Source organism: Teleopsis dalmanni, chromosome 1 (genome assembly GCF_002237135.1).
Source record: "Teleopsis dalmanni isolate 2A chromosome 1, ASM223713v2, whole genome shotgun sequence".
NCBI classification, from domain to species: domain Eukaryota; kingdom Metazoa; phylum Arthropoda; class Insecta; order Diptera; family Diopsidae; genus Teleopsis; species Teleopsis dalmanni.
Window position 1 is genome coordinate 108,604,940 of NC_051846.1, and position 9,933 is coordinate 108,614,872.

Genomic DNA, 9,933 nt, shown 5'->3' on the forward strand with positions numbered 1-9,933 from the left:
GAAGTCTATTTGCTTGATGAACATTTATTCCAGTTTTATTACCAAATATAGCCAAAAGAGGCTTATGATCCGTTTGAAGTTTAAATCTTCTACCAAAAACCATTCTGTAAAATTTTGTGACCGCGAAAATAAGCGAAAGAGCTGCTTTTTCTATTTGGCTATATTGTTTTTCTGCTGGCGTTAATGATCTCGACGCATGACAAATTAACCATGTGCCATTGAACCGTCGTCAGCTTCATGTAAAATGCAAGCTCCGAGCCCATACTTTGATGCATCTGCAGCGACTACTATGCTTTTCAGTGGATCGTAATGCGCTAATAATAACTCTGATGACAAAATTTGTTTGAAACCATCCAAACAGCGTTGCTGAAGTTCCGTCCATTGCCACTGCTTGTGGTTTTGAAGTAGTTCGTCTAATGGTCCTCGGTATTTGCGCATGTGATTTAGGAATTTTCCATAAAAATTGATAGCACATAAGAGTGCTCTAAGTTCTGATTGATTGGTTGGCGCAGGCATTGTCTTAATTGCTTCAATGTTTCTTGGATCTGGGCGAATACCGTCTATACTGACAATATATCCCAAGTAAGCAATTTCAGGAACTGAAAAATTGCATTTTGCGATCTTGAGTTTAAACCCGTATTGATAAATACGTTGTTGAACTTCCTGTATGTTGTTGTCATGCTCTTGTTGGTTTCTACCTGAGACAAAGATATCGTCAATGTGAGCAGCTGCGTAATGTAAGTCCGCCAGCATTTTATCCATAATTTGTTGGAAAATTGCCGGAAAAGTTTTGACGTCAAATACCATACGCTTGTATTTGAATAAACCTAGATGCGTGTTTATTGTGAGAAGTTCTTGCGATTTGCTATCAACTTCGATTTGAAGAAAAGCGTCCGAAAGGTCTATATGACTAAATACTGTTGCATTGCTGATTTTTGCAAAAATATCCTCTGGAAGTGGTAATGGATACTTGTAAGATTTAAGCGCGTCGTTTAGGCCAGTTGAGAAATCAGCGCAAATACGAATGCTTCCATTTCGCTTTCTGATAACTACGATTGGTGCGGCCTAGTCAGAGTAATTGATAGGTGCGATAATGTCGAGATCTTGAAGTCGCTTAATTTCTTCTTCAACCAAATGTTGCACTACGTATGCTACCGGGCGCTTAGGTCGGAAAGCAGGTTAACAGTTTGGTTTAATACTTAAATGTGCCTTAGTTTTATTTCAAAGACCCATAGCAGTCTCGAAAAGAAATAATTTTTCCGGAAGAAATTTGCAATTTGAAGAGTTTATGGAAACATTACTTGCCTGTTTTGTTGTTGAAATTAGGCAGCAAATAGCATAAAGCGTCGTATCGCTAAGTTGAAAAGCAGTTATCCAGTTCAATCCGAATACGTTCAAATCGATCGCTGTGACGAAGCACGTAAGTGTTCAAATTGTGTCTTTTATCTGCACATCGCAATTTGATTAGCAGATTGTTGATTTTAACGTAGACATATTTACGCTGTGAAGCTGTTCGTTGTGTATATACTGTTGGATCGTGGCTGTAAAAATGTTCTTGCTTTACCAGTGCTATTATTTTTGTTGTTGTTATTGCAGTTTGATTTTGCTGAATTTTTTGCTTTGCAATAACCTTTCTTATAGCCTATATTGTGACAGTTTTCGCATTTATGATTTTTGTATGGGCAGTCACGCATTGCTCCACAAAACCACCAGGTGTTTTCGGTTTGTGAATGTTCTTAAGCTTATTTGCTAGTAATCGATTCACCTGATTTTCGCGTGATTTATTTTCTACCAGCGCTGTGTCGGGTTTTAAATTAATGATACGCTGACACTCGTTTGTAAGTTTTTCCAAGTTGATGGTATCAGCTTCTGTGTCCAGTTTGGTCAATATTCGGGTTCTAATTTCGAAGTCTACTTCCGATTTCAGCCCCAATACGATCATTAAACATTTGAACTGGTCCAGTGACAGGCTATTCAACTTAAAATTTTCTCAGTGTTTATTAACCTCGGCTGCGTACGTAGTATAGTCGGTATCTGGTGGTTTGGTTAACTGTAAACAGGTATAGCCTAAAATGAATTGTGACTTTTGGAGTCCAAACAGATGTTTTAATTTCTCCACTATTGTAGCGAAATTATATTCACGTGGATGGTTAGGCAAAATGAAGTCCATATATTTATTATATACAGTTGTACTGACTTTCCTTAATAGAAGCCTGACCTTCGTTGTGTCATCAAGTTTGCTAGCATCTACCAAGAATAAATCTTCATACCTCGTGTACCACGTTTGAAATGTTAGATTATTTTCTGGATCATAAACAAATTCCGTGACACTCGAAGCTAAAATCTCCAATCTCCATCTCCAAAGTTCACGCATTGCTTCCGTGCTTTCGCACGTTGGTTTTGCATTTCTTGGAAAAATACCTATAATTCTTGTGGATTCATTTTTTTCTTTTGTACATATATTTTTCAATGTAATGCAAAAAAAAAATTCGTATCCTCGTCGCTGCTATTATATCTGTATAATTTCAATCTTTATTTATTAAAAACTCTTAATTATTATTATTTCACAAGTTACCAAACTAACATGTGGATTCTTCTTTATACGTCATCTGTCATCACTGGCCAGGGTTGCCAACACGAAGTATGTGCGTGTAAGATCAACCTATTCAACAACAACACACTACCAAACTGTCAGTTGGAACACACTGTCAACACTCTAACCTAGATTGCATTGAATAACAAAAATCAATGGATTTATGCGACATCAACATCTTCACGAGTATGTAATAAGGAAATCATACCACTGAATCTGAAAGGTTCAGGCTTATTGACGATTGATTTAGATTGCGTGCTTAAACACAACTTCGTTTCCGTGCAAGGACAACAAATAATTGCAAGCACGTCAATATATTCATACAGTAGAATTGGCAATATTTCCGAATTAAAGCTATAATCGTCTATGAACCATCAACTGCTTACAGCGGCAACAGTACACTGTCAACATTACGCGACAACCAATACGATCAACAGCTGAAAGAGCTCACAGTATTGCAGAAGTTTTTGCAGTTATACCAGATACATGATCTTCCAAATTAATATCAGTCGCACAAGTACCACAGCTTCACCTTAGCGTACGTAGCACTCCTTATAAGTCTGCTATTTATCATTATCATGATAAAAAAGAAATTGCAGAAGAAACCTGTAAACCCAATTGAAGCTCCATCCGATGCAGAAGCCACCCGCACACTACCTATACAATGACCCGTCGGCAGTCACAAGAATTCGTCATCAACATAAGGTCCGACTGACTACATGACAACTAGAGGTTCATTGTTGAACTGTCGTTCAATGCGGGGGAGAATGTTAAATGTTATATTATATGAATTGTATAAATTTATTTGTTTGTATTAATTTACTTGTAATAATTTGTTTATATTGTATGAAATGATTTGTTTGTCTTAATAATTTGTTTAAAATATATTTATTGTAAAAAATATCTTTGTCAATTCAATGCCCAAAACACGTCACACGCTTTTGTTTGCACATACCATATAAACAAAAGCGTCAAATTTCGTCTGCAAGAAAATGCACTCTTGCAGTTTGTAACAAGTTCATTTTTTGGCATGCCTGGGCAAGGTTATTTTAGTTAATTTATTTGTTGTAATTGATTATTAATTTTTAAATAAAAGGCATAATTGAATTTTTGACAATTCAATTGATGCGAAGCCACATTCGTCATTAATTCTTTTAATTGTTCTATTAGCTTTGTAAAATTAGTTCTAGTACTAAATTTACGTCACATAAGCGCCTAATCACTGGATTTAAGTGTTCAGTGTTTAGGATTCTTGAATACTGTTTACGCTACTTGATGCTAACCCAGATCCTTAATCTGTGTTAGCTTGGCAGCTTTATTTGTTTGAACACTTGTAACTCAAACTACTTGTTATTTTTTATTTTAATCGTAATAAACAAAATTCACTATTTATGTATTCAATTTAATTCAATTTAAATTCAATTTAATTATTTTCAATTTATTGAACGTTTAAATGTTTGTGAAATTGTTCCAAAAAAATGTTTTTCTACGATTCATTAAAGGAGTTTATTTTTAAAGATTATTTCAAATTAATTTATTTAAATATTATTTATCAAAAAAACTTCAAAAGGAATTATGTGTTTTTGCACAAGATGAAAAGTATTTAAAAATTATTTAAAATAAATTCATTTAAATTTTATTTATCAAATAAAATAATTCAAAAAGAATTGTGTTTTTTCATAAAATAAAAAAAAAATGTAAGTAAAAAACGCGTACTGCATCACCGGTAGTCAAAACAAAAAGAAAGACAAGAAATTTAAAAAACAATATTAAAGGTAACATTTATCTCTATGTAAAATTTCCGTATGCAGTAAGCAAGGTTGACGAAAGTCAACATTGAGTTGCATATTAACAAATAAACGTGAGCAGTACGCATATAAATTTAAATAAATGTAATACAGTACAAAATATAATATAAAAATAATATAATGTATATATATAAAACCATAATAATGTAAATCTTAATAACTATATACTAAATAAGTATAAGCATAAACAAATACAGTCGTCGAAATCACTGGATTCAAGTATTCAGTGGTTTTTTTTTTTGATAGAATCAGCATAACAAAGAATATTTTATATAGAACGGAACCCAGCGGGACTTTCAGCGCTGAGGTATTCAATTGCTTCAGCGCTGAATGGTAATACCTTGCGCTAAAAGAATATTTTTCTGTGGAATTATTACTAGAGACTTGAAGAGATTTCCAGACTCGACCCGATCACTTGTTCCGGCTTACCCTCTGTCCTTAAAGCATCTGTAAATACAAAAGTATGTTATTGTATACGCTAAAGTAAATTATGTACAATATACCATACCAAAAAGTGCTGCTGTCACATTCTTCAACGCTCTTAAGAACTTCTTGCCTTGTGTACCATCAAAGTTGTACTTTATGAGTATACTTTCTCCAAAATTTCACGAAATCTTTCCCGTAATTGGTTGTTTGTCAATAACGCGTCTAATTGATGCAGCCTATAAATAACGTAATAGATGAAAAGAAATATATGAGTTAGTAAATTTGTTACATGGGAAAATATTAATAAGTTGAAATTGAAAGTAAGAAACATAATTTAACTTACAACTACTTCAACACCAGTGATTTCTTCGTTAAACTGAAGTAAATCCTACTCAGATTGAATTGGAAACCCACATAAGAATTTAACCCACATAATCGTCACCTCATTTCCATGAGCACATTCCATGAGCTTCGTTACACATTCTTGTACTAAGCTGTTGGCTATGTATGTCTTTTACATGCTTTTGATAACTGCTTGGTTGTCCAGCGCTATCAGAATCTTTTTCTGATACACCTGACAATCAAATAGGTGATCCAGAGCATGTGAGACCGCCATAAGTTGCGCTTGATAGACGGAAACATATATTTCTAGATGTAGAGTACACGTTAGATTTAGCTCTTTCGAGTAAACCCAGCAGCAGCTTTGCCATCCATTAAGGAGCCATCGATAAATATGCATATGTCATTCCTTTCACATTCATTATATAGAAGGCCGTCTACTATATAGTGTTCTATAGGACAGTTCTGTCCCATAAACTCTCCTCATAGTCTCCAATGGCATCTGCGTTTCCTTGACCGCGGTTTGGTCGAGATCAAGAATCTTACCATGGCCCACTAATTTTCCGAAGTTGTTCCACGTGGAGCTCCGGTTCATGCGAATTGCTGCCAGTGCCGCCGTTTTCTTTATATGTAAATCCAACGGAAGCAATTCTAGCATCGCCTCTAATGCCGGTGTTGGTGTAGTTCGCATAACGCCTGTTATTCCAACACAGGCTAGTCGCTGGACTCTATTTAACTTCGTTTTTATTGTCTTTTGGGTGATTTTAAACCCCCGACAACTGACGCATATGTTATAATATGTCTGACCATCATCGTATAGATCCAGTGCATCGATTTTGGGGATATCGCCCATCGCCTTCCGGACACTCTCTTACATTGAAATAGACCTCTCTTCGCTTTCCTGATCTTTTCATCCACATGTTCATTCCAAGTCAGTTTATTATCTAGGACAACACATAGATACTTCACCGACTTTGATATGCGAATGTTATTATCGAAAAGTTGTAAGGGCTCCACTGACAGACTTCTCTTCCTCGTGAAGAGGATAGTGTCTGATTTCGTGACATTGATGACCAGGCCTTGTTCCCTACACCATTTTTTGACGCATTTGAGAACACCTCTCATTACGTTTCTAATGGTGTCTAGGAACTTGTCTTTCACTATCAGTGCTATATCGTCCGCATACCCAATTGTTTGTATGCCCTTGAAGTAAAGCTGTTGAAGTAGAGAGTCTATGGTCACGTGTTGGAATTTATCAAATGTAGAACACACCTTTTTCAATAAAACGCGTTGTTTTCTTTTCGAGTGTATAATCACAACTGTCGTTATTTATTAAATTAAATTATTTAAGGCTAAACAAAAGCTTATTAAAGCTTGACAAAAATATCTATATATGTGTAATGTTATTAACATTGTGGTAGGATTTAACTTCAACACTCCTCCTCAATGTTTATAACATAAAATAATATACTTCATTTTATTACAATATAAAATACTAACTTATAATATATACAATTTCATCAATTCAATAATTTTTATTAATATCATTCATCATTCATTATTTTAATCCAAGAGCCATAGTTAATTTACAATGCTTAATTTTTTGTAAGTTCTTGGTAAAGATATCTGCCAACATTATATCAGTTGGACAGTATTGTAAATCAATCTCAAAGTGATATTTTATATCTATGTGCTTACTGCGAGCATGATATACAGGATTTTTGATTAAATTCATAGCACTCATACTGTCACTATTTATCATTATTGTTCCAATATCACTAAGTCCTATTAGTTCTGACCGTAGTTTTCTTAAATATATAGCTTCTTTGGCTGCAGCAGAAATCGCCATATACTCCGCTTCTGTGCTGCTCAGAGCCACTGTAGTCTGTTTTTTTGCTCTCCCAACTGAATACACTTCCTGCCAAGACAAACGCATAGCCCGTATACGATTTTCGATCAGTTGCATCACCTCCCCAATCTGCATCTACATACGCTTTAATTGCTGCACCACTCTTATTGTAATGCAGTTTCATGTCGATGGTTTTGCTAAGATATCGTAGAATATGCAGGTCTTGTATTAATAGCAATATACATTAATGAGCCAATCAATGACTGGTATTCCGTTATATCAACTTTATTACAACTTTCATTTATGCAATGTACCTGAAAGTTTGTCTCAAGAGGGGTAGAGACTGGGCGACACACACTCATACGATTTTTCTTTAAGAGCTGCAATACAAGTTGTTTTTGACTAATAGTCAAAGCACCAGTTGGATTTTCACGCTCCACTTCCATACCCAGAAAATTATTTATAGGACCCTTATTTACTATCTGAAAAACATTAGAGATTTTCTTTATTATTGCGCCCAACTCACCTAGGTCTGTACACACAAGTAACAAATCATCCACATACACTGCGATGATATTCAAACATTTATTGTTATTTTTTGTGTATACACATGGTTCGCTTCGGCATGAGACAAATCCTATTTTCTCCAATTCCTCATTCAATCTGGAATGCCACATTCGGCCTGACTGTTTAAGTCCATATAAAGATTTTTTGAGCTGAAGCACTTTATTATCATCTTTCTCGAATAATTTCGGTTGCTCCATAAAAATTGTTTCTTCGAGATTACCATTCAAATATGCTGATGAAAAGTCAAGGTGATGAACATGAAGTTCATATTCTACTCTATAGCTAAAATTATTCTTATGGTTTCGTATCTCACTACCGGTGAAAATATTTCAGTATAATTAACAACGTATTTTTGACTACAGCCCTTAGCGACCAATCGTGCTTTGTACCTCTCGATGTTTCCTGTTGCATCGAATTTCACTGCAAAAACCCATTTACAGCCGATAGCTTTTTGCCCTGTTGGTAGCTTCACCGCGTCCCATGTATGATTTTTTACCAATATATCATACTCCTCCTGCATAGCGCGTCTCCAGTAAGCGGACTGTTCGCTCTGTAGAGCTTCGAAGACTGTTTCTGGGACTATTATATCAGTTGGCGTCTTGACTGGAGTTTACAATATCACATTGTGGTCTTAAATTATAACCAGCTCTTGTACCAGTATAGTCTTCGGATTCTGGAACATCAGGTATATCATCTTCCTGTGGTGTATTCATTTGACTACTTTCTTTGTTGGCAGTTCCGTTCTTCTCACTGTTTTTGAGATTTTCAGTTGGAATTTCAAATTCATTATCTGGAATAAAGCGGTCAAGATTACTTGCACTTAATAAAGGTAGGAGATCAATATTGCTATTATCGTTTAAATTTTCAACGAAATACACATCGCGACTTACAACAAGCCTTTTATTTATTTTGTCATATAGCCGATATGCTTTGGTTTTTCTGCATAGCCAACCATAATCATTTCTTTGCCCTTTGGTCGAAATTTATTTTTCTCAGTTATATCAAGAGCTATCGCCAAGCAACCAAATACTCGCAAATGACTTACCACAGGTTTCTTTTCCCACCAAACTTCATATGGAGTCAAGTTCTTTATTGTTCTTGTTGGTGATCGGTTTCTTATATATGCTGCAGTGTTAATTGCTTCACCCCAGAACTTCTCGTCGACACCTGCGTTTAAGATCATACTTCGTGCCATCTCTACTAAAGTTCTGTTGACTCTTTCAGCAACGCCATTCTGTTGTGGAGTATGAGGCACAGTCAATTGTCTAAGAATACCCTTTTCATTTAAATAATTATTAAATTCTGTATTTACGTATTCAGTGCCATTATCACTACGTAATATTTTAATTTTTTTATCTGTTTGGCATTCAACCATGCTTTTAAATGATTTGAAAGCATTTAAAACTTCTGATTTTTGCCTTATAAAGTAAACAAAAATATATCGCGAGTTGTCGTCTACAAAAGTAACAAAGTATCTGGATCCTCCGATTGAATTAACATTTATTGGTCCACAAACATCACTATGGACTAAGTCTAAGATATTTTTCGTTTTACTTTGAAACGATTGAAACGGTTTAATGTTGCATTTGCATTTAAGACACACTGTGCAGTTTATATGTTTTTGATCTGAATCAAATTTTAAGCCCAGCACTAGTTGTTTATTTTTTAATTCGATTAAACTATTAATATTTAAGTGTCCGTACCGTCTATGCCACAGAACTAAATCATCATTTATATTATTATTAAAAAACAATTGCGTTTTTAAATCGATTGTTTTCTTTAATAATTCACAAAAAAATAATTGTTTTATTTGCTTTGCTTTTAACACAGTTTCACCGTTTTGATCATCAATATACGCGTTATTTTTATCGAATGTCACTTTGTAACCATTGTTTGCTGCCTTGCTTACAGAAACAAAATTACATTGCAATACCGGAACATACAACACATTTTTTAATATAAGTACACCCATGTGACTCTTTATTCTCACGTTACCACGTCCTATAGCTTTGAAAAATTTATTACCTGCAAGCATTATTTTTTCACTGCACTGCTCAAAATCTTCAAACATTTCACGATGTGCGCACAAATGAGAAGGTGCGCCACTATCCAAGCACCAAGTTTTTTTATCAAGTACCGTGTTTTGACTAACTCCAAAAACAGAAAAAAATGATTTTGAATACTCTCTAGAAACTTTTTCAGTTCTCTTAACAGAAGTTTCTCTTGACATTTAAAGTTACTCTTTTTTCTTTTGGTGTGCTCGTTGTTGGAATATTTATGGCTTGTTGTAGCAACTAATGCTTGTACAATACCATCTGCTTCGACTGTTTCGTTAAGTTTTCTCCGCTCAC

At 34.8% G+C, this 9,933-nt stretch overlaps 1 long non-coding RNA gene across 1 annotated transcript; it reads right to left on the minus strand.

Moving 5' to 3' along the window:
• Window positions 1-4,808: 4,808 nt before the first annotated feature.
• Window positions 4,809-6,581, minus strand: LOC119673440. Its single transcript, XR_005252052.1, has 3 exons — window positions 5,171-6,581; window positions 4,910-5,063; window positions 4,809-4,848 (listed from the first exon to the last, which is right to left on the minus strand). It is a non-coding gene; the product is annotated as an uncharacterized LOC119673440 (long non-coding RNA).
• Window positions 6,582-9,933: the final 3,352 nt, after the last annotated feature.